Below are 21869 nucleotides of genomic sequence, written 5' to 3' on the forward strand. Positions count from 1 at the left end.
CCCGAAGATCCAGAGTCCCAGTAAATTGGGTAAGACTGATCCAGGGAAAAGGGGGTCTCGGGAGGAGCAGATGGGGTTTTACAACCCTAGGGACACTACAGCAAAAGGCAGGAATTTTGTGAGGCTGGAAGAGACCACACCATCCTCAAGAATAATGCCTAATTATACAATTAAGTGTTTTCAGTGCAAAGAATATGGACATATTGCAAAAGACTGTCCTGAGAATGTTGTTGCAATGGAATGTAATGTTGGCGATCAGTGGGGTGCTTATTCACTTTTCTCTCGCTCTGTATATACTGTCACACAAAATGAGTGTCTGAAGGGCCATCCCTGGTGTACTTTAAAGGTAGAGGGAAAAGAAGTAAATGCTTTACTAGATTCGGGGAGTATGGTTACACTTCTAGACCAGAGTCTGTTAAAAAACACTCCAATAGATGACTCCCAGAATCTAGAGGTTGCCTGTATACATGGGGACATACACCAGTACCCCACTGCTGAGGTGATTATTGAAATGCAAAGTGGTACTGTAAATCATAGAGTTGGTCTAGTCAACGGATTAGTCCATGAAATGATAGTTGGCAGGGATTTTCCTTATTTTTTGACTTTATGGACAACTGCTGAAACGGTTAACTCAGTACCAGTAGAGGGCGCTGTTAGTGACTTTCCCTTTTCAGATTTATTGGGGGATGACTTGGACAGAGAAGCTGCTGCTAGGAACAAGCCTTCAACCCCTATTGAAACCCTAGTGGGGAGTAACACTGAGCAGAGTGAGGCAGGTCCTTCTAATATCACGGAGCCTGATGTAGAATTGACTGACCTAGAAGGTAACCTGGGTAACTTCAGAGCTGCACAGTGGGAGGACCCCACTTTATCTGGGGTAAGAAACCAGATCACTATAAGGAATGGGACCCCTGTTAATCCTGGAAAAACCCTGACTTATCCATATTTTGAGGTAGACAATGATTTACTGTATAGAGTTGAGAAATTAGAGGCGGTTAAACAACTATTGGTACCCCAGGCATACCGACACACAGTATTAAATCTTGCACACAGCCATATTCTCGGAGGGCACCTAGGGGTTGAAAAAACAAAAGAGAGAATCCTCAGGAGGTTTTATTGGCCAGGTGTAATGGCGTCAATTACAAATTATTGTTCCTCCTGTCCTGATTGCCAGTTAACTGCCCCTTTTACAGCGTACCGTAGTCCATTAGTGCCCTTACCTATCATAGAGGTTCCATTTGAACGCATTGCTATGGACTTTGTGGGCCCTCTTGTAAAATCTGCCAGAGGACACCAGTACATATTGGTAATAGTAGACTATGCTACGCGTTACCCTGAAGCAATACCTATGCGTACAACTTCAGCAAAAGCTATTGCTAAGGAACTAATGTCCATGTTCAACCGGGTTGGGATTCCCAAGGAAATACTGACAGACCAGGGAACTCCATTCATGTCCCGAGTTACAAAAGAATTATGTAATCTCCTTCGTATAAAGCAATTGAAAACCTCGGTATATCACCCACAAACGGATGGTTTGGTGGAAAGATTCAATAAAACCCTAAAGTCTATGCTTAAAAAAGCCATTGATAAAGATGGGAAAAACTGGGACTGCCTTTTGCCTTATTTAATGTTTGCTATTAGAGAAGTCCCTCAAGCCTCTACTGGGTTTTCTCCTTTTGAACTCTTGTATGGTAGACACCCTAGGGGATTGCTAGATATAGCCAAAGAGACTTGGGAACATGAGTCTACACCACACAAGAGCATCATAGAGCATGTAAATCAGATGCAGGAACGGATGACAGCCATTATGCCCATTGTTAGAGAACACATGAAGAATGCTCAACAACGTCAGCAGACTAGCTACAATAAAAATGCCAGAGTCCGCACGTTTAAACCAGGAGATAGAGTGCTAGTTTTGGTTCCTACTGTAGAGAACAAATTCCTAGCAACGTGGCATGGACCTTATGAAGTCATTGAGAAAGTGGGAGTAGTGAATTATAAAGTAAGACAGCCTGGAAGACGAAAGGAGGTACAAATTTACCACGTGAATCTACTTAAGCCATGGAAAGAAAGAGAAGTGCTTGTGACCATAGAAGCATCAAACCTCCCTCCAAAGGATAATGACCCTGCCGTCATTATATCTGAAACCCTGACTATACATCAGAAGAGGGAGGTAAAAGACTTTATTAGATTAAATAAAGATGTTTTCTCCACAGTTCCAGGGAGAACTGCTGTAATAAAGCATGATATTGTCACTGAACCGGGGAAAAGGATCCATCTTAAGCCGTATAGAATACCAGAAGCTCGTAGAGAAGCAATCAAAGCAGAGGTGAAGAAAATGTTGGACCTTGGGGTAATCGAAGAATCCCAAAGTGACTGGTGTAGCCCAATTGTGCTTGTACCAAAGCCTGATGGTACAATCAGATTTTGCAATGATTACCGGAAACTTAACACAATATCCAAGTTTGATGCATATCCCATGCCGAGGGTTGACGAACTTGTGGAAAGACTTGGGAAAGCCCGGTATCTCACCACTCTGGATCTAACCAAAGGCTATTGGCAAGTGCCCCTCACAGAGCGGGCAAAGGAAATTACTGCTTTTTCTACTCCAGATGGACTTTTTCAATATAAAGTGTTACCTTTTGGTTTACATGGGGCTCCAGCAACATTTCAAAGAATGATGGACCGAATCCTAAAATCACATACCCTTTACGCAGCGGCTTACTTGGATGATGTGGTTATACACAGTGAAGATTGGGAGTCTCACTTACCAAAAGTGCAGGCCGTCCTTAATTCCATACGAAATGCTGGCCTGACGGCAAACCCTAGTAAGTGTACTATTGGCCTAGAGGAGGCTAAGTATCTAGGGTATTCCATTGGGAGAGGGTTAGTCAAGCCACAACTTGCTAAAATTGAAGCCATACGGAATTGGCCACGGCCATTGACTAAGAAACAGGTCAGAACATTCCTTGGTCTTATTGGCTATTACAGGAGATTTATTTCGAACTTTGCAACTATAGCTGGTCCCTTAACTGATCTCACAAAAGCTAAAGCCCCTGTCATGGTGAAGTGGTCCCCTGAAGCTGAACAAGCATTTCAAAGTCTCAAGGAAGCTATTTGCATTCAACCTGTACTGGTCACACCGAATTTCTCAAAGGAATTCATCCTACAAACCGATGCATCTGATGTAGGATTGGGAGCAGTGCTTTCCCAGATAACTCAAGATGAAGAGCACCCAATCTTGTACCTAAGTAGGAAACTTCAACCCAGAGAAAAGAATTATTCCATAGTGGAGAAGGAATGTTTAGCTATTAAATGGGCCGTTGAAACTCTGAAATACTATTTGTTGGGCAGAAGGTTTAAGCTAGTGACCGATCACGCACCACTAACTTGGATGAGTCAAAACAAGGAGAAAAATAGCAGAGTTACACGTTGGTTCCTTAGTTTACAACCCTATCATTTCTCGTTAGAGCACAGGGCAGGCTCTAAACAGGGTAATGCTGATGGTCTTTCACGTAAACATTCACTTATGACCGTGGTCGCTCACCCCACAAGGTTTGAGCTGGGGGGGAGGATGTGTGACAGGGAACAGGGCATTGTGGTGGATAACATGTACATTTCCCACAAAATACTGCAGTGCAATGTATTCGATAACCCCAGGGAGAATGTTTTGTTACCAGCAAAGTAATGGTAATGTTGTAGTTATGTTTGGGTCCCTGGGGTGGAGCATTTGGAGAGAAGGGAGGGCCAGTGCTCCACTCCACAGTTTACTTGCAGCAGGTGATGCAGCCAGTCCAGGAGTTCTGGTTCAGAGATTTACTCACCTGTTACCAATGAGCAGCAGGGGGCTGCTACAAAAAGGAGCCCTGTAAGTTAGTCAGGTGAGAAGCATACAAGCAGTGAGTGAGACTGCATTTTCTCCTAAACAAATCTGCTGAACGGTTCCTAAACGAAAAAGGTCTGTGCTAAATGTTTTTTGTTGGTAGCGGGTAAGCCGTCCAATGATAGTTAGTTTGTTTGTCAGTAAGTGCTCAGAGAGCAAGGCTTTTCTTTTTGTTTGTTTTATTTATGTTTGTTTACAGACCTTTTAATAAAAAGGACTACAATTCTAAAAATAATTCAGCCTTATGTGGTATTTCAAACCTTAAGACTGTGTGGTTACATGATCCCAGCTCACAATATATATATATATATATATATATACCGTATTGGCTCGGATATAGGCCGCCCCCGTATATAGGCCGCACCCTAAAAGTTTGGTGCTTTTTTAAAGAAAAAGTTTTTTTCTTTAAAAAAGCACCAAAAAAACATGCTGCCACTCTGTCCTCCCTCCCCGAGATATGCTGCCACTGTCCCCCCCCGAGATATGCTGCCACTGTCCTCCCTCCCCGAGATATGCTGCCACTGTCCTCCCTCCCCGAGATATGCTACCACTGTCCTCCTCCCTGCCCGAGATATGCTACCACTGTCCTCACTTACAGGAGCAGACTCCCGTGTGTCTTGCGGGGCCGGCGGGGGACATCTACGTATTGCGTAGATGTCCCCTGCCGGCCCCGCAAGACACCCGGGAGTCTGCTCCGGTAAGTCGGGGGGGGGGGGCAGAGGTAAAACGCATCGTGCGGACGGTCCGCACGATGCACTTAGACAACCTCCCTTGCCGGCACCCCCCCCCCCGTGGGAAGTGCTGGCAGGGGAGGCTGTCTGAGCGTATCGGGGATTAGGATGCAGGTCCCCTGCACAGCTGCGGGGGATCTGTATCCTAACCCCGCTGTCTGCCAGGCGCCCGGAACTGCATGTCCCGGGTGTCGGGCGCTAGACCCCGAATATAGGCCGCACTCCCACTTTAAAAACTTAAAGTGGGGGAAAAAAGTGCAGCCTATATTCGAGCCAATACGGTATATACACACATGCTCTAATGTAAAGTAGTGAGTGTACAGCCTGTATAACAGTGCATAACAGTTTGCTGACCCCTCAAAATAACACACAGCCATTTATGTTTAAACCTTAGCAACAAAAGTGAGTACACCCCTAAGTGGAAATGTCCAAATTGGGCCAACTGACAAAGTGTCAATATTTTGTGTGGCCACCATTATTTTCCAGCACTGCCTTAACCCTCTTGGAGTGACCTTGTGCTCCCCCACCTTCCGTTTGAGGTTGCCCCACACATGCTCAATAGGGTTTAGGTCTCGAGACATGCTTGGCCAGTCCATCACCTTTACCCTCAGCTTCTTGTGCAAGGCAGTGGTCATCTTGGAGGTGTGTTTGGAGTCGTTATCATGTTGGAATACTGCCCTGCGGCCCAGTCTCCGAAGGGAGGGGATCATGCTCTGCTTCAGTATGTCACAGTACAAGTTGGCATTCATGGTTCCCTCAATGAACTGTAGCTCCCCAGTGCCGGCAGCACTCATGCGGGCCCAGACCATGACACTCTCACCACCATGCTTTACTGTAGGCAAGACACACTTGTCTTTGTACTCCCTGGTTGCTGCCACACAAGCTTGACACCATCTGAACCATAGTCTGCTTGGCTTCAGCAAACTTTTTGCGGGATTTCTTGTGCATCATCTTTAGAAGAGGCTTCTTTCTGGGACGACCATGCAGACCAATTTGATGCAGTGTGCGGCATATGGTCTGAACACTGACAGACTGACCCCCCTCAACCTCTGCAGCAATGCTGGCAGCACTCATACGTCAATTTTTCAAAGACAACTTCTGGATATGACGCTGAGCATGTGCACTCAACTTCTTTGGTCGACCATGGCAAGGGCTGTTCTGAGTGGAACCTGTCTTGTGAAACCGCTGTATGGTCTTGCCCACCGTGCCGCAGCTCAGTTTCAGGGTATTTCAGGGTCTAGGCCATCCTTATGTAGAGCAACAATTCTTTCAGCATTTTGTTCGTTTTTCAGATCCTCAGCAAGTTCTTTGCCATGAGGTGCCATGTTGAACTTCCAGTGACCAGTATGACAGAGTGTGAGAGCGATAACACCAAATTTAACACCTGCTCCCCATTCACACCTGAGACCTTGTAACACTAACAAGTCACATGACACCGGGAAGGGGAAATGGCTAATTGGACCCAATTTGGACATTTCCGCTTAGGGGTGTACTCACTTTTTTTTTGCCAATGTTTAGACATTAATGACTGTTGAGTTATTTTGAAGGGACAGCAAATTTACACTGTTATACAGACTGTACACTCAGTACTTTACATTGTAGCAGAGTGTCATTTCTTCAGTGTTGTCACATGAAAAGATATAATAAAATATTTGCAAAAATGTGAGGGGTGTACTCACTTTTGTGAGATACTGTATATACGTAATGGACTATTAGTGCCTTAGTGCCTTGTTATTTTTCTTTGTAGTGCTATTTTTGAAGGATTAATTACTAAAAAAATGGGTTTTAAAGGGAGAGTTTACTGTCCCAAGAAGGAAGAATGCATATTAACTAAACTATCAAGCTGCTGCACCTTATTACATCACATTTATCTATATAGCACCAACAGATTCCTTAGCACTGTGGAATAAGTTACAATAACAAACTGGTACCAAAGGAGAAGAGGGCCCTGGTCTTGCAAGCTTACAATCATAGGTAGTTGAGGGGGGAAGTAAAACAGTAGGAGGATTGCTTGGATGGGGATGAGTTGATAGGGTCCGGATGTTCTGTTGAAGTTGTTGATCATTCAGATAGCTTGATTAGGATGATTGCTGAGAGTCTTAGGAGGAAAGCTTGTACGCCTCTCAAAAACCTAAAAAAACATTCCTTGCATTCACAATAACCCTAGTTCATTCCCTTATTGTTATTCCCTCGACTATTGCAACACCCTTATACTTGGGAACTGCAATCTAAGCATGTTGACAAATATTATCTGTATGTAATATAATCAGTTTCTTTTTGAAACAGTTAACAATACATTCTGTTCTCCCGGAATGGTTAAGGATTGTATTGCATGGAGCCTCTTCTGAAGGATTTGTAAATAGTTTGTTGCAATTATCTTGTATTGTGGAAAAAAAGACGATCTGTTTTTAACAACAAGTAATAAAGTAATTCCTGACACAGAGACAGCTAGGGTCACTGCCAGATGTCTGATTTTTACAATACATTGGTATTGGCCAGTAAAAGGGGCTCAATTAAGCTCAGAACAATGGAGATAAAATCAGCAAAACACAGGTATTTCCAGTTTATTGTTTTCACGAATCTATGGTAGTCAATAAAATGACTGAATACAATTTTGTTTTTTTCGTATTGTTGCAGCAGGATTACTATCATTAAGGCCCCATTCAACAAACACAAAATAGACACATGTCTTTATTTACAGCTGTCTGCATGGGAAGAATGCAGTCTACTGCCCCATTTCTGCTCTGATAATCAGCTTCAGTATGAATTAGGCAAACGCTGGCTTTTTGATTCTAGGCAAAATGGTGCTTTATGAATAGATTGCTATGCTATGACACTTTGCTAGCAATACAATTGCAGAGCAATTACTTCCTCTACTTGTATAGGTCCCTGTGTTTTTGTAACTGCTGTTATTTAAGAGCTATTTCACAAAGAATGGGACGTTAAGCAAATATTGCCATAGGCATGCCGGCGTAAACAGTCATTGTTAAAAGAAAGAATAGTGTAATCCAGCACTGATGTGGTGCCACTGTCACAATTAAAGTTACCTATCACCTAAAATGAACTTAAGAAAACTGTAATCGTATGTGTCCATGTGCACCTGAATAAGAGACCTCAGATGCCCCAAATGCTTATGTGACTTTACATCTTTTTGTATGGTGGCTAAATAAAAGGTATCAGCTTTCATTAAACTTAGATTGCCAGATCTTACCACTTGCACCTAAAATATGTATTGTATGTATTGGTAACACCCACAAAAACCTTAGTTCATTCCCTTATTAAATGCCTCCTCAACTATTGCAACGTCCTACTGCATTCTATTGTCTGGTCTCTCTCTCCTCTGCTAGCCTTATCTCCCTTACCCAGTGCTCTTCTGTTTTCTTACTTTGTAGAGCCCCCCATTGGCACCCTATTTAGACAAGAATTGAATTTAAAAAACAAAGCCCTCGATGGTGTTGCTCCTCCATACACATCTGCCATCTTAATAAAATACTCCCCTACTAGATCTTTAGTAATTCAACTCCAACATCCATCTATGGCACTTACTCTCCCTCTTTCTTCATACTTTTTTGTTTTGTCATACCCTCTGAATATATGTACTGTAACAAGCACTACATAAATTGTTGGTGCAATTAATAAAATTTATATAAATAAAATGAAGGATCAGATGCTTTTCATTTTGCAGAGGTGAAACAATTTTATAAGTCTACCGGATGTCTGAGTTTCCCCTATGGGTTAAACCCATGGGTTTTGAGTCTACTGGCCAACCATTTTTTTTTCCGTAGTGCATGCTTTGGACTTAGGTTGGCCTGCAGACATTGAACATATTTGTTAAATCTAGCCGTTCCAAATGTGTTTTAGCTACCATGTTGTGGCATATTTGATGCAATAACTTTCCATGTTCTGTAATTTGTATAACATTTTATATTATTGTATGTATTATGTATTAATGTATTATACATTTTTTAGTCAGTCATATAGAACTAGGGAGTAAGTTTACATGTGACACTGGCAACCTAGAGTCCAAATGACTAGGTTCTTTTGACCAGAACTGAACAATCAATAAGTACCATTACATAATACAGCAGAAATCCTTGAAGTTCTATGTGATCAACCAATATTGTCTGCAGATATATTATAATGGCACAGTTATGGCACAGATGGTTGGTACCAAGAGCCAAAAGGTGACTCAGGCATTTGATGTGTTAAGAAATAACGCTTAATAGCATCTGATTTCATGACTCTCATTGCTGATTGTTTATCTTGGATATTTTATTCCTTTGGCATTTTGTTCAGAAGCTTCTGAGCCATGAACGTTTGTTATGAAAACCATCCATGCTTGGATTTATGGTATGATGAAAATGTATCTTGTTCATCATCCATGAAATCCAGGGAGGAAAAACGTCATCAGCGTTGAAGGAATGTGCACATTACTATTTTTCTTTGTCTACAATGCATGCTGTATTTATTAAGGTTTAATATTTAACTAGATTAGTGTTGTCCAACAGTGAGGTAGATTGGCTGAATGAGACCTTCATAGATTTTTGTAAGCCCTATTATATGACATCACTTACATTACAATAACAAACATTAAGATTTACTGGTACACAAGGATCGCAATCTATTGGGAGGTTGAGGGATTGCTTGGGTGAGGATGGTTTCATGTTAAGACATACTGGTGCAGATGGAGAAGGAGATCTTGCACTTGCACTGATTTATCTGGGTTGGTCTCCAAGCCCATATTGCTCCATTGGAGATGAACAAACTCATTTTGTAAAAAATTCCCTTTAGCATATTGGTGCTAATGTTGTTCCATGTGTGCTTATTCCCATGGTGCACCATGACCAGCTTGCCCACCTTTCATTTCTATACGGTCTACCCCATTGCAGACAAACTAACACATATCCCATTAGTCCATTAGGCCAGAAATTAGATGGAATATCACATCCACATATCCTATTAGTCCATTAAGACCACACATTAGATTGAGTATCTGCGTTTTTCCATTTCATTTATCTTCATAAATTGACATTTTAAAAGTTTTTCAGAGAGTATAGTAATTTGGAAGGTAATAGAGCTACTGATTACAGACATTTATTTTAAAATTCCTTTATTCTGCAAATTCTCCATAATTATTCACTGACCTGTTCTGAGCTCAGCCACCTCTTTCTTCTGAAGCTGCCAATATGTGCCAACGTGCATAAAAGGGAGTGAATAAATTAAAGGAAAGGAATAATCACAAAAAATCAAGTCAATACAGAAGCTCCCAGTAAGAATTATATATTGTGAATATATACCTTGCATCTGGTTTTGAATGTAATCCCAACAGGATAGTGTTCTATATTGCTCATTTGAGAACATATCAAAATGTGTTTGATATAGAAATTAATTAATTTAAATACAGAGGTTAATGTTATATGGGAATTCAGTGTGATAATACTGTGTATCCCTTTTAAAATCTGCTGTGAATCTTAGACAATGCGTTGTGTTTAGATTGTTAGCTCGTTTGCAGGGCCCTCCCTTACCACTTGTTTCTATAACTGAATTTATTAAGTTATGCATTGCTTCTTATGTCCTGTTTACCCATTGTACAGCGCTGTGGAATATAATGGAGCTATGTAACACAAAAATAATAATTGCATTCTAGAATGTTAAACAAATACATTTTAGCAAATCTGTAATTTTTTTTTTTGTTTTTTTTGAAGAGTCCAAAAACTACAGGGAAACGTTCATCACATGCATATCAAGCAAGTTATTTTTATTGTCCTATGGTTGTAAGGACTACGTATTTAATATGTGTCACGAACTGTTCCATGAATAGTAGCTTTACAATTTATTTATGTTTCATGCCAGTACTTACCTTCCCATGATCCTCTTCTACTACACTACAAGAAATGCAATCACATAAATATTGACGTAGAATCTATAAGTCTGCATAAGTAATTAGCAGCTAACGTTGCCAAACATCCTGACACAAGCCACACATCTGAAGTCAGTTTAGCCTAGTTCCTCTCTTTAGCATCCAAAGTCGGGTTAGGAAAAGCAGCTATAGCGAACTTTGGATGTGCTACCTGCACATCACACTAGGACAGGGGTGTCCAAGTTTTTTCTGCAGTGGGCCACTTCATCAGAATTGTATACGTGCGCGGGCCGCACTCATTTTTCACTGAGAGAAAATATGGCCTTTAATAAGATATGCAGATTAAAATAAAGTAAATGACACAAAACCTTTACTTTTCCTGGACCTACAAATTCCGGATTCTGGATAAGTAAAAATAAAATAGTTCTATTTATTTTAGGGATGCACTAAAATGAAAATTCTGGACCAAAACCGAAAATTCAGGGTTCACTTAGCCGAAAATGAAAGTGACCCCACACACACTTTTAATAAAAGTAAGTTACACACCAAAATTGTACGAAAAAATTATATATTATGATTGTTAACAGCAATCTCAGGCATACCCAGATTCCACCATGTACTGGTTGGCTGGGCATTGTATTTTTTGTCCAATTTTAGTGTGTAACCACACTTTTATTAAAAGTAACACACCACAATTGGACAAAAAAAAATCAACAATATGACTTGGCATGATAGGAGTGTGATTGCTAACAGCAAACACACTCTTTTTATACCTAGGCAACCATTGAATGCTGGAACCTAGGCATGATGGGACTGTGATTGCTGTTAGCAGATTGCTGTTAGCAATCACACTCCTATCATCCCAAATAAGCCAGTACATGCTGGTACAGGGTGGCTGTAAGTGCAGACCCCATACTGCTGTCAGCATCAATATACAAGGGGGGCAGCTAGCCAGGTTTCAGCATGTACTGGCTGACTTGGCATGATAGGAGTGTGATTGCTAACAGCAATCACAGTCCCATCATGCCTAGGTTCCAGCACTTACACATCCATGCTATCACACACACACACACAAATTCATTCATTCACAGATTCATTCCCTCAATCAGACATACTCATTCACACAAGCAGGACTGGAGCAGAGAATAGACCCTCCCACAAGTAAGCAGCAAGGCTCTTGTGATCCTGGCTGCCGATCTCAGGCAGGCCGCACCTCGAGGTTCCGCGGGCCGCATTTGGCCCGTGGGCCGCATGTTGGACGCCGCTGCACTAGGAGAAGCATATAACACAAAGAGGGTAAAAACTATACCATTTTAAGAAACTGGTTCATCTTCTATGGCAACAACCTATGTGTAAAATGACTATTGAGTGTTTTTAGCAAAAATTATGAATGACACAAAATCTTACAAGACGAAGCTCTATGTATTCTCTTTTAGATTTGAATTAACATTTCAAATGACAGAACCAGAATTAGCATTGAAACGTACAGGGACTGGAACGTGATGTGCACCTGTGGCATATTCAGAATCTTTTATTGTGTTCTGTAGTATTCATACTTGATTTGACACATCACCTGAAGTTACCTTCTCTCACTGACAGCTCATCCTATACTTAGCAATGCAAGTGAACAACATGCTCATTCAGTATGAAGAAGCAAACAAACACTGCCCCTAGCAAAACTGAGACGTGTGCAGACTTAACTGTATGCACTACAGCCATTGTTTGTGGACACACTGCAGAAAATTGCTCTTCTGTTTGATCATATTATATGTCTAGTCTGTCTCTACACCTAGCAAAATGTGTGTTTTTAGCACTTGCACCACGTTGTTAAATCAGTAATGTATACTGATGCCCTAGTTCATAGAAATAATAAATAATAAAGTTCATATAAACACTGGTGCTCAGCTGAAGTTTTCTAGAAGTCTGTTCTTACCATAACAGGCATATGCATAATAACCAAAAATCACAACTAGACTTACATAATGTTTTTATGTATGATCTAAAATTAAACAGTGATAAAGGAGGTAAAAGTCTACAGGAGCCTCTCCATGACTTACAACAAGCATATGTGGTAAAATGGCAGGATATGGGGGGGGGGAGACTAAGCAACATCAGGCCCAGGTGACGCAGAGCAGCACCCCAGTCATCCCCTAACAACTACTTGAGCCCCAGAAGACATCCTGTGTTGGGACATCTTTTTTCTAGAGTGGTGGGATCTAGTGCTCCAGATTAGTCTCCATGGAAGCCACACTACAAATGTTGGTATAGATGTCCCCAGCAGGCCCATTGAAAGCTGTGGTGCAATAGGGAGGCCAATCAGTTCAGTTCCTAATGAAGCAGCACAGGGGCTCTCGCCCTCACGTCTTGATCTGCTAGCCTATGACACTGGGTAAAACTGATTCAAATTAATTATTTCAAAAACAAAAACACCTTAAACACCTTAGACACACCCGAGTAATACCTAAATTCTGGACTGTTAGGTGTGCCTTGAGAAGAGGGTTGAGGAGCACTACTCTATACAAGTGGTTACATCTGGACAAGGGGGATATGTTTATAACAGTATTGCATTTTCTAAGGATTTATAGGGTTATGGATTAATACAGAGATAAAGGCAAAAACGGGGTCTACTTTCAGTCTTTGAGGAGAAGCTTATAGGCAGTAGTGTATTCTATAGAAAACCCAAAAAGGAAATGCTGAACACTCACAGATGAACTATGCGAGACAAACCCTCACAGGTTAACCACAAGTTATCCTCAAAAGCATTCACAAAATTATGAAGTAGCCTGTCTTAGTATATTTCTATAACGTGATGATTAACAATAATTGCAAAAATGAAAAAGCATAAATAAGGAAAAATGACAAAAAAGATCACAACAGGAGTAGAACAACAAAAAGAAACAAAATGATGCCAGTTTATCCACTTCGTGACAAAGCCTGTACATGTACGGGCTCACAATGCATTGTCCTTAATGGGTTTAAGGACAACCCATTGTCCTTGAGGGGTTAATGTGTAGAACTAACCAGGAACCTCAGAACTATTTTTACAATGTTTACCTAATAATAGTTAAATGCCTGCATCCATCACAAAACATAACCACTGAACTAAAATGAGCCACCAGTAACAACAGTGGTTCAAAGGGGAAACCCAGATGAAAACATTCAACCCCGCAAAGTGGATGCACATAGGCAGTAATGTGAACAATGGGTCCTGGAGGCACACAACATGCCTGAAGAGGCCTATAGACTCTTCTTTAAAGGAACCTAAACCAACATTTTCCATGATGTTAAAATTATGTGATTAGGCACACCTCTGACCATGGCCAGATGAAGGAGCTTTGGGCCTTGGAGCAATTATACAGGAAGGGTCCTTATCTTGATGTCCTGCTTTTAAAAAGCTCCTTTCTCTCTCCTTTTCTCTGCTTCCTGCCTCTTCTTGTCTTTTTTTTTCCTTCTGTTCTATTATTGCCTTCCTCTTTGACAATTTCTTTTTCCCCTTTTATCTTGCTTGCCTGCCTGTCTTTTGCATTTCCCATGTCCTTTTTAACTTCTGTTCTGCCCCAACCCACATATACAAGAGATGTGGTCCTACAAATAAAATGGAAACACAAACCTTCTTCATGTGGAACAGGGAAATAACAAAGTAACCATACAAAGTAAATGCAGTCAAAAGGTATCAATTTCACAGAATAACTAATCACGCACAGATGTCAGATAAGGTAATATGAATGTCATTCATTTTTTAATCACCTAGAGATATGGAGTCTCAACTGAATTTGCTGGAGGTCTGACATTTTTTGTAATGCTATTGGACCAAGCATATCAGTTTTATGCTCATTTAAGTGCCTCTACTATGGTTATTTTTACAACTTTTTGTTTTTATATTTTGCCCCTTGGTTTATACCCCCAAAAGGAGTACATTACCACAGATATAGTTACTTTTCCAAGAAATGAATGGATACATTAGCTTGGCTCTCCATATACAAATTGTATGACCAGCCCTAAGGTTTCTAGCGCTCTAGGCATACTATGTTTCCAACCTCTTGCATGCACTTGCTTGTTAACACAAGACAAACAAAATCATGAAGGCGCCCCCTAGCAGTTCAGCTGTCTAGTTTTTATACATGGTAGGGCCTGTCCATCTCACGTACTTGTGTCTGCTTATTTACACATTCTCACCCAGTATGCACTATAGAATAACAAAGAAACTTCACACGCTGCATTAAAGGGATCCATTATCACACCACAGTATACAGTTAAGACCTAAGCCAACACCTTACCCTTGATAAATGCTGTGCTTGCTAATGCTAGGTGTTCAGCTCATTAATGCTCCAGTGTGTGTGTTAATATTTTTAACAACTGTAACTGCTTTTTTGCAACTGTGGAACTATAGAGCTGACAATTTGCTGCAATGGGCTTTGTTGGCACTACATTTTCTTATCTTCTTCAGTGCTAGAAGAGCTGCCAAATGTGACAGTTCCTTCCAGCAGTGAGATCCAGGGCATCCCCTTTCAACAGCTTCTTTCAGAAAAGGGATCTAACTATTGTATCTCTGCATGTGACTTCAAGATACAATAGGCAACTGGTTGCAATCTGGTGTAAAAAGAAGCAAAGAACAAATTGATTTTTTTCCCCCAGCATTCACAATCATCAAAGTCTCACTAGTGTATTAAAATTATAGTTAAACAAGGTTGACTATGATATTTCACTACAATTGTATTTTTCTTTTGTTGTGTTTTACACAAACTTTGTATGAATTATTCATCTTTAAGGGTAAACTTTTGCTGCGGGAATCATGACTACATTGGTTAACATCACCTCACAATAGCAGGTCCATCTTTGCCTTCTGTACCAGTATGTCTTCAGGTTTTATTATTATTGTAATTTTTTTTTTTTTGTAAAATATCACTGTCCCCTATATAAAGAAATGTAATGTATTGGTTTGCTTTTTTTTACCCTCATCCTGCTTTTCTTCTAACAGCAAACTATATGTCTATACAGAGGAATTATAGATTTATAATGTGAAACAATGGGGAATATGTAATCAATGTAATTTTGATAAAAACTTGTTTTTATCACCTTATCGCCAAGTGAAATATTTCCATATTTATTGACATTCCTTTGGATGAACCAGATTTGTGTTTTATAGACAGCTCTCAATTTTTTGGAAATTGATCATTACATACAAAATATAGTGTGTTTACTGTTATAGAATTTGGGGTTAACTACTTAACAGAACATCGACACACAAAATCAAATACCGTATATGTCCTTAATGAATTTGTTAAAAGGTACTTTACATAGGTATATCATTAGCATAAGATATACAGTACTGCTACGACATTACAGTAATTAGGATGGGAGTCCAATCTCAAATAATTATATTGGAATCTAATGAAAAATTAGACAGAACGTAGAATTTTACGGATTGACTTTGGCCAAATGGGCTTATACTGAGCATTATCCAGATGTTAAGACAACAAAAGATTGTGTTGAGTGAAGGAAAGGGCACAGGTCTTTCTTACATGTTTTAGAGGGGAGGGAGTTTACACAGCAGGGGTCAACTTGGAATTTTAGAGAGTAACTGCATTGTGTAGTAACCAACACGAGGAAGTGAGAACAGACAGTGCCCCTCCTCAGTGCAAACACATACAGACTTAACCCACGGCTGAACTTTTGCTCTTGAGTGACCAGTGCCATTAGGACATAGGTCAAAAGGTTACGAGGTAGCAAAAAATGGAAATGAAAGGAATTCTAAAAAAAAAATAAAAAATTAAAAGGCAAATAATATATAATATTTTTTCCGACTAATCCCGATAGTAAACCAAAGTAGAAGATTTAAAATCATTGATTTGTTTCATTTTAAACAATTTTCTTTGGTCATCCAGCAGTTTGAAATTATGACTTGTCTGGCTAATAACTGTTCATTTGAATAATATGTAGGCACAAAAAGAAAAAAATATAATTATACTAATAATTAAAATTGAGGCATGATTTCTGGTTTGTTTTTCTACTGTTTTAGTGTCCTCATAAAATTTTAGACTGACTAAACAAGTATTAATCTCATATAATTTAATAAAAAAAGCAAAAATTATACCAGTGCATGCATTTGTTTGGTAAAACACTGCCTTGGATCCCATTTAGAAAGAATGTGCTCCCCCCCCCTAAAATATCTAATTTACACCCAAACTTTATATGTATATGTATAGATCTGTATGTGTCCATGTTTAAGAAAAACACTGCATTAAAATATTTCTGTTTGCACGCTGAAAGCTTATGAAAAGTGGACTTCCATATCTTGTGCTTTTTGATCCTTTTAACCTGCCATAGGTCAAATACAGTTAATAGATGAAATAGGTTAAATAGAAAGCGAAATGGATATTTTAGTGTTATTTGCAATTATTGTAATAACAGGCAGCTCTGAATGAGACAAAAGTCCAGTGATAGAAGCTATATATTTAATAATACCTACTATACACTGTGAGCTGGACGATTGCTGGAATATGGGCTATAAATCCTCATCTGCTGAAATAACGACATAAAGGCTTAAAAAATAACATCTTTGTAAAACATAGATTAAAGAAGATAAAACTAGTCTTGAGCTTCAGAGAAGGCCATATTGATCAGCTTTGTGTCATAAAAGGAAAAAAAAATAATGGCTTTGTTCTGACCTCAAGCCCCCAGGCTTCACAGGTGGTAGAGATGCACAAAGACAGACTGCATGTAAAAACGGCCAGAGGCACTTTACACAGTCCACATTGTAAATTTGTCAATTTACGAGTGTCCTGCAGGGGTTCCCACCGACCCAGCTAACAAAGAAAGAGCTCTAGTGTACAAAGCATTTCCATAAAAGTTCTTCTGATTGCCACTATTAATAAACACAGGACCATAAAAAAACATTTATTGTGAGCTACTTCCTGCTTGTAGGAGATCTATTTTCTTCCACTACTTTTTTTTTATTTTTTTACCAGTACTGTACTTAGGTTATAATATCAGAGAATAAATGCTGTAGTTCCTATTTTAGCAGGTTTATTGTTTATGTGTGCTTATTGCCTCTTCTTATTACACTAGGTAGGATGCAAGGTTATGGAAAGAGAAAATCACACCAGGCCAAGACCGGCCATCTGGTAAACCATTGAATGCCTAATGGGCCAGTGGCCAATGACGGCGCACAGTTACTTTAACAGATTCGGCCCTTCAGTGTGCACCTACTGGCTGGATACATGCTGCAGCACACTACGAAAGTATAAGAACGCTGTGTATATATATCCAGCCGATCGGCAGCATGTATGTCATTTATTGATGCAGGGCTGATTTTAATTCCCAGTCTAGCCTTGGGTCACACTAAATACATCTTATGCTTTCTTTTTGTACAGCATTATGAGTTTTGTACAGCAAGTATCAGCTCACACAGCTATTGGATGGTCATCATATGTTGATGTAACCAATCACTTGGATTGGATGTTCTGGCATTATATATTATAATCCAACACGCTTGTGGTAGTGGCTCTTCAAATAATAGCATTCTATGGGACAATTGCTACTTTTCCCCGCTGACCAGTCGGACCTTGACCCCAGAATCCTTAATAAAGCAACATATAACATTTTCTTATTAATCACCATTAATATGAGTGTCTGACAGACATGTTTTTCATTATATGAATATTTTTCTCCATGGTAGGATTGTCCAGCAGAGCTGCAGATCTTTTATACAACTCTTAAATTATTTTCCTATGATACATATTGTTAGGCCCTAGCAGAGCTTAGTTTTACAAGTGAGCTGTCTTTAATCATAGAGTATAGTAGATAATAAAGCCCACAGTACCAAGGACACAGTGGACAGTATAATAATTCTTACATTTGGGGTATGAACTGTTGAACTTGAGCACACCAAGCAACTTTGAGTGAGAGTATGATGAATTTTCACCTTGACTGGCTTTTCAGATGTAGCTCTAGAAAAAAACTAATATACAATTGTCTATGACTAATTACAGGTCGGGAAAAACAATATATTCCAACCCTACTTAATGTCTGACCCTGACTTGTTTCTGCTCATTGCAAAGCTTAAATGTACTGGATTACCTTCTATCTGAGGTGCCAAATTGACATGGTGTCCATGGTATTGTAAACAACAGTGTTGCCTGCCACAAGTTCTGTATCATTTAAATTACCTGATATTTGCAACAAAGCACATCATGTACTTATAACCAAACATTTTTTAGCCTAAAGGGCTAAAAGGGCTAAATGGCAGTCATCAATCAATTATATTCAACTGTGTTTTGCTATTAATGCAGCTTTAAAAAACGGTTAAACACTGCATTGATCACAGTCTCCTGGCACAATGCCATAGACAGTAGTGAAATCAATCTTTTTGGTTTTAATAATGGATTGATAATATATGGATATACTTACCTTTATAAACCAAAAAACCCCCAATAAATCTACTTGAATTGGTCCCTATACAGGGTTGCCATATATGCCATTTTTTTTCCGGGATACACGTTTTAAAGTTGCTGACAGACAGCTCCACAGCAACAATTTGGTGTGTAAAATAATAACCATGATATTGTTGTTATTATTATTGCTATGACATACAACGTTCTTGGCAAGAATTGTGGGCATACAAGGGCTGTGCTAATGAGTTTACATTTTAATAGAGGAAATTGAATCCGTAATCAAGTTGTTAAAATGGCTTTGTTATGAAGTCTTAGGTAGCACAACAAAAGAGTTGCACTCTTTTACACTTTGCAAGGATAATTAGGATGGGGGGATAGGGCTCTGATTTCCCACAATGTATCTGCGGGGCTTATTCCAAAACCAGCATAACCACTATATCACAGGTTTCCATCAAAGCCATCCAAGTGTGTGACCTCTGCATGAGGCTATTTACACCATAATGTACATTGAACATGGCCTAATGGCATAAATTGTGTCAAAGCTTCCTTCCTGTAGCTAATTAGCAAGTACAGCTGACTTGGACAGCCTAACCACCAACTGCTATGGTGCTTCAACACTCAATATACTCTGGTCAGAAGACAAGTGAGGACAGTTAGAGTGGAGGCCAACAGCAAGTCCGATACAGACTGCCCTAACTAGAACTAGACCTAGAACTGAAACGGCTGATATGGGGTGGGTTAACGTGTATAAAAATTATTATGCTGGAATGTATGAAAAGTGGCCTTATGATCATAACAACCAATAGAATGGCCTAGTCAGCAGAAAATCTCACTGATTGCTGTGGTAATATGATCACTTTCCTCACAGTCTCACTTTATACATAACCCTTACTGTGTAAATCTCTCATAGTCTGCTTCACAAAGTATTATTATTATTATCTTTTATTTATATAGCGCCAACAGTTTACGCAGCGCTTAATACAATACATATATTCAAGGGGTATGACAAGACAAGAATTGACAGACTAAGACAAACCCATACATTAGGTGGAGAGAGCCCTGCTCGCAAGCTTAAGTATGATCGCTTTCCTGTATTTGACCGTCCAGGTGGATTGAGAAATCTGGAAATAGATATGATAAACTTGCAAAATAAATTGTGGTATCCCAACACAGCTAATTTATTTCATTAAATTACATGGGTCGCCAATCTCTAGATACTATGCACAAGTGCAATGAAAGTAAAATTCTAATCTAATAATATCAAATTTAGAGTGGGATCACAGTTAAGCACTAAATTAATAGATTTTTTGCAATTTTGTATGACCTTGTGTGGGTTATTCTTACCCTGGTAATAGTAACTTAATATGTGAACTTGCACGGACTCTCTTGCTGGGCGTTATTAATGTTTGGAGTTCTAATTGGAATGCATCAGGCTAGTTACGAAAGTTTGGTCAATTGAATGATGTGGAAGAGAGTTAGTTACTTTTAATAAATTTATATAAAAATCTCTGCAGATTACATCCAGCCCTTTATACAGCAATCCATTGCAAAGTTTATTATTAAACTGTACTCAGCTGGAATGTAGAGTCAGATGGCCTACGTCCTCATGGGTGCTTGCCAGTGCCTGTGTAATGATTTAAGTGACCTTTTTTAGCCATGCCCCCAATTCAGGTATCTTTCTGAAGCTTTTGTGTCCCTGTCACTAGATCATCTGAAAGACAACCAAGTGCCGTGTCCTGTTCACATAAAGCCTTCATGGAGGTGGATATAATGAGGAAATAGTCGACCAGCCCTTTAACATAGGAGGTCCTTTTCTTTACAAGAAGGAAAACCAGAGTAGCCCTGGAAACCAAGACGTTGCACAAAGCAGGAATTAAATTGTACAGTTATAAAATTATAGGAGGTATAAGTCTAATAGAAATTGAACACAAAAGTGATCAGTTTTAACTGACTTTTAACTACTATTAAGGCTATTGCTAGCAATATTTATAACTTAAGCAAAACAAAACTTAATAAACCACCTGATTTTCCCCCCGGAAAATCTGTCAAACACATATAGTCGCCATAGAGGTATGTCGGGGTGTGGCAGGTTTCACCCTATTTTTAACTGCACAAGTGGAGCTGTTCCGTACTGCCCATCCAGGAGAGGTGGTATGAAGATATAAGTGGCAGGAGGGGTAGACGGATTTTTTTTTTTTTTAATATTCTTGGGATCTTAGCCTGGTTTGGGTACACAGGTGTCCTCTAGTTTGAATGTACATATGTTTGAATTGATAGATGTGTGAATGGAAGGCAAGGTCTTTCCTTGGCAAGCAATGAACATGTGCTTGCAGTTAAAATGGGGTCCCCCTCTGCCATGCTGATATATGGCCAGTGGAATTAGACTGAATGTTTTGATATGTTATCATGTTGTTTTGTAATACATTTTGTCACAGTGTTTAACTTTATTTCCAACGTGGTCATTAATCCAAGAAAAGAAAACATAGCATGCCAGGGAGGTAATAAGGGAATCCAACTTAGCGTGTGAGTTTTGTATTCAAGGTGACAAGCTTGTACCTATTGCAAAGATCATGTCTGTGTGTGAAAACACATACACACACATTATATAGTTAATTGACTGTGACAGGTATGTGAATAATAGTACTATGCAAATGTTTTAGGCAGGTGAGAAAAAATGCTGTAAAGTAAGAATCCTTTAAAAATAGACATGTTAATAATTTAATAACAAAATGTAATGTTGTGTTTCAACCTACATATCAAATTGGTGATCATTAGCACCTGTTTGTTATAATTGTGTAAACATTCACCTAACTATAAGCCTGCAACCTCCCTAACTTTGTGCAAGTGAACCTAGAAGAATTGATGCTGTTTGAAAGGCAAAAGGGTGTCACACCAACTATTGATTTCATTCAAAGTTTTCTTCAGTTCACTCACTTTGCAATTTGTTAAATGATAACAATAAACTTAAAATATTAATGGGTCTAATTTTTAAAGGCATTCTG

The sequence above is a fragment of the Sceloporus occidentalis genome, unplaced genomic scaffold, assembly GCF_023333645.1.
Source record: "Sceloporus occidentalis isolate IW3139 unplaced genomic scaffold, rSceOcc1.0.p SCAF_27, whole genome shotgun sequence".
NCBI classification, from domain to species: Eukaryota; Metazoa; Chordata; class Lepidosauria; order Squamata; family Phrynosomatidae; genus Sceloporus; species Sceloporus occidentalis.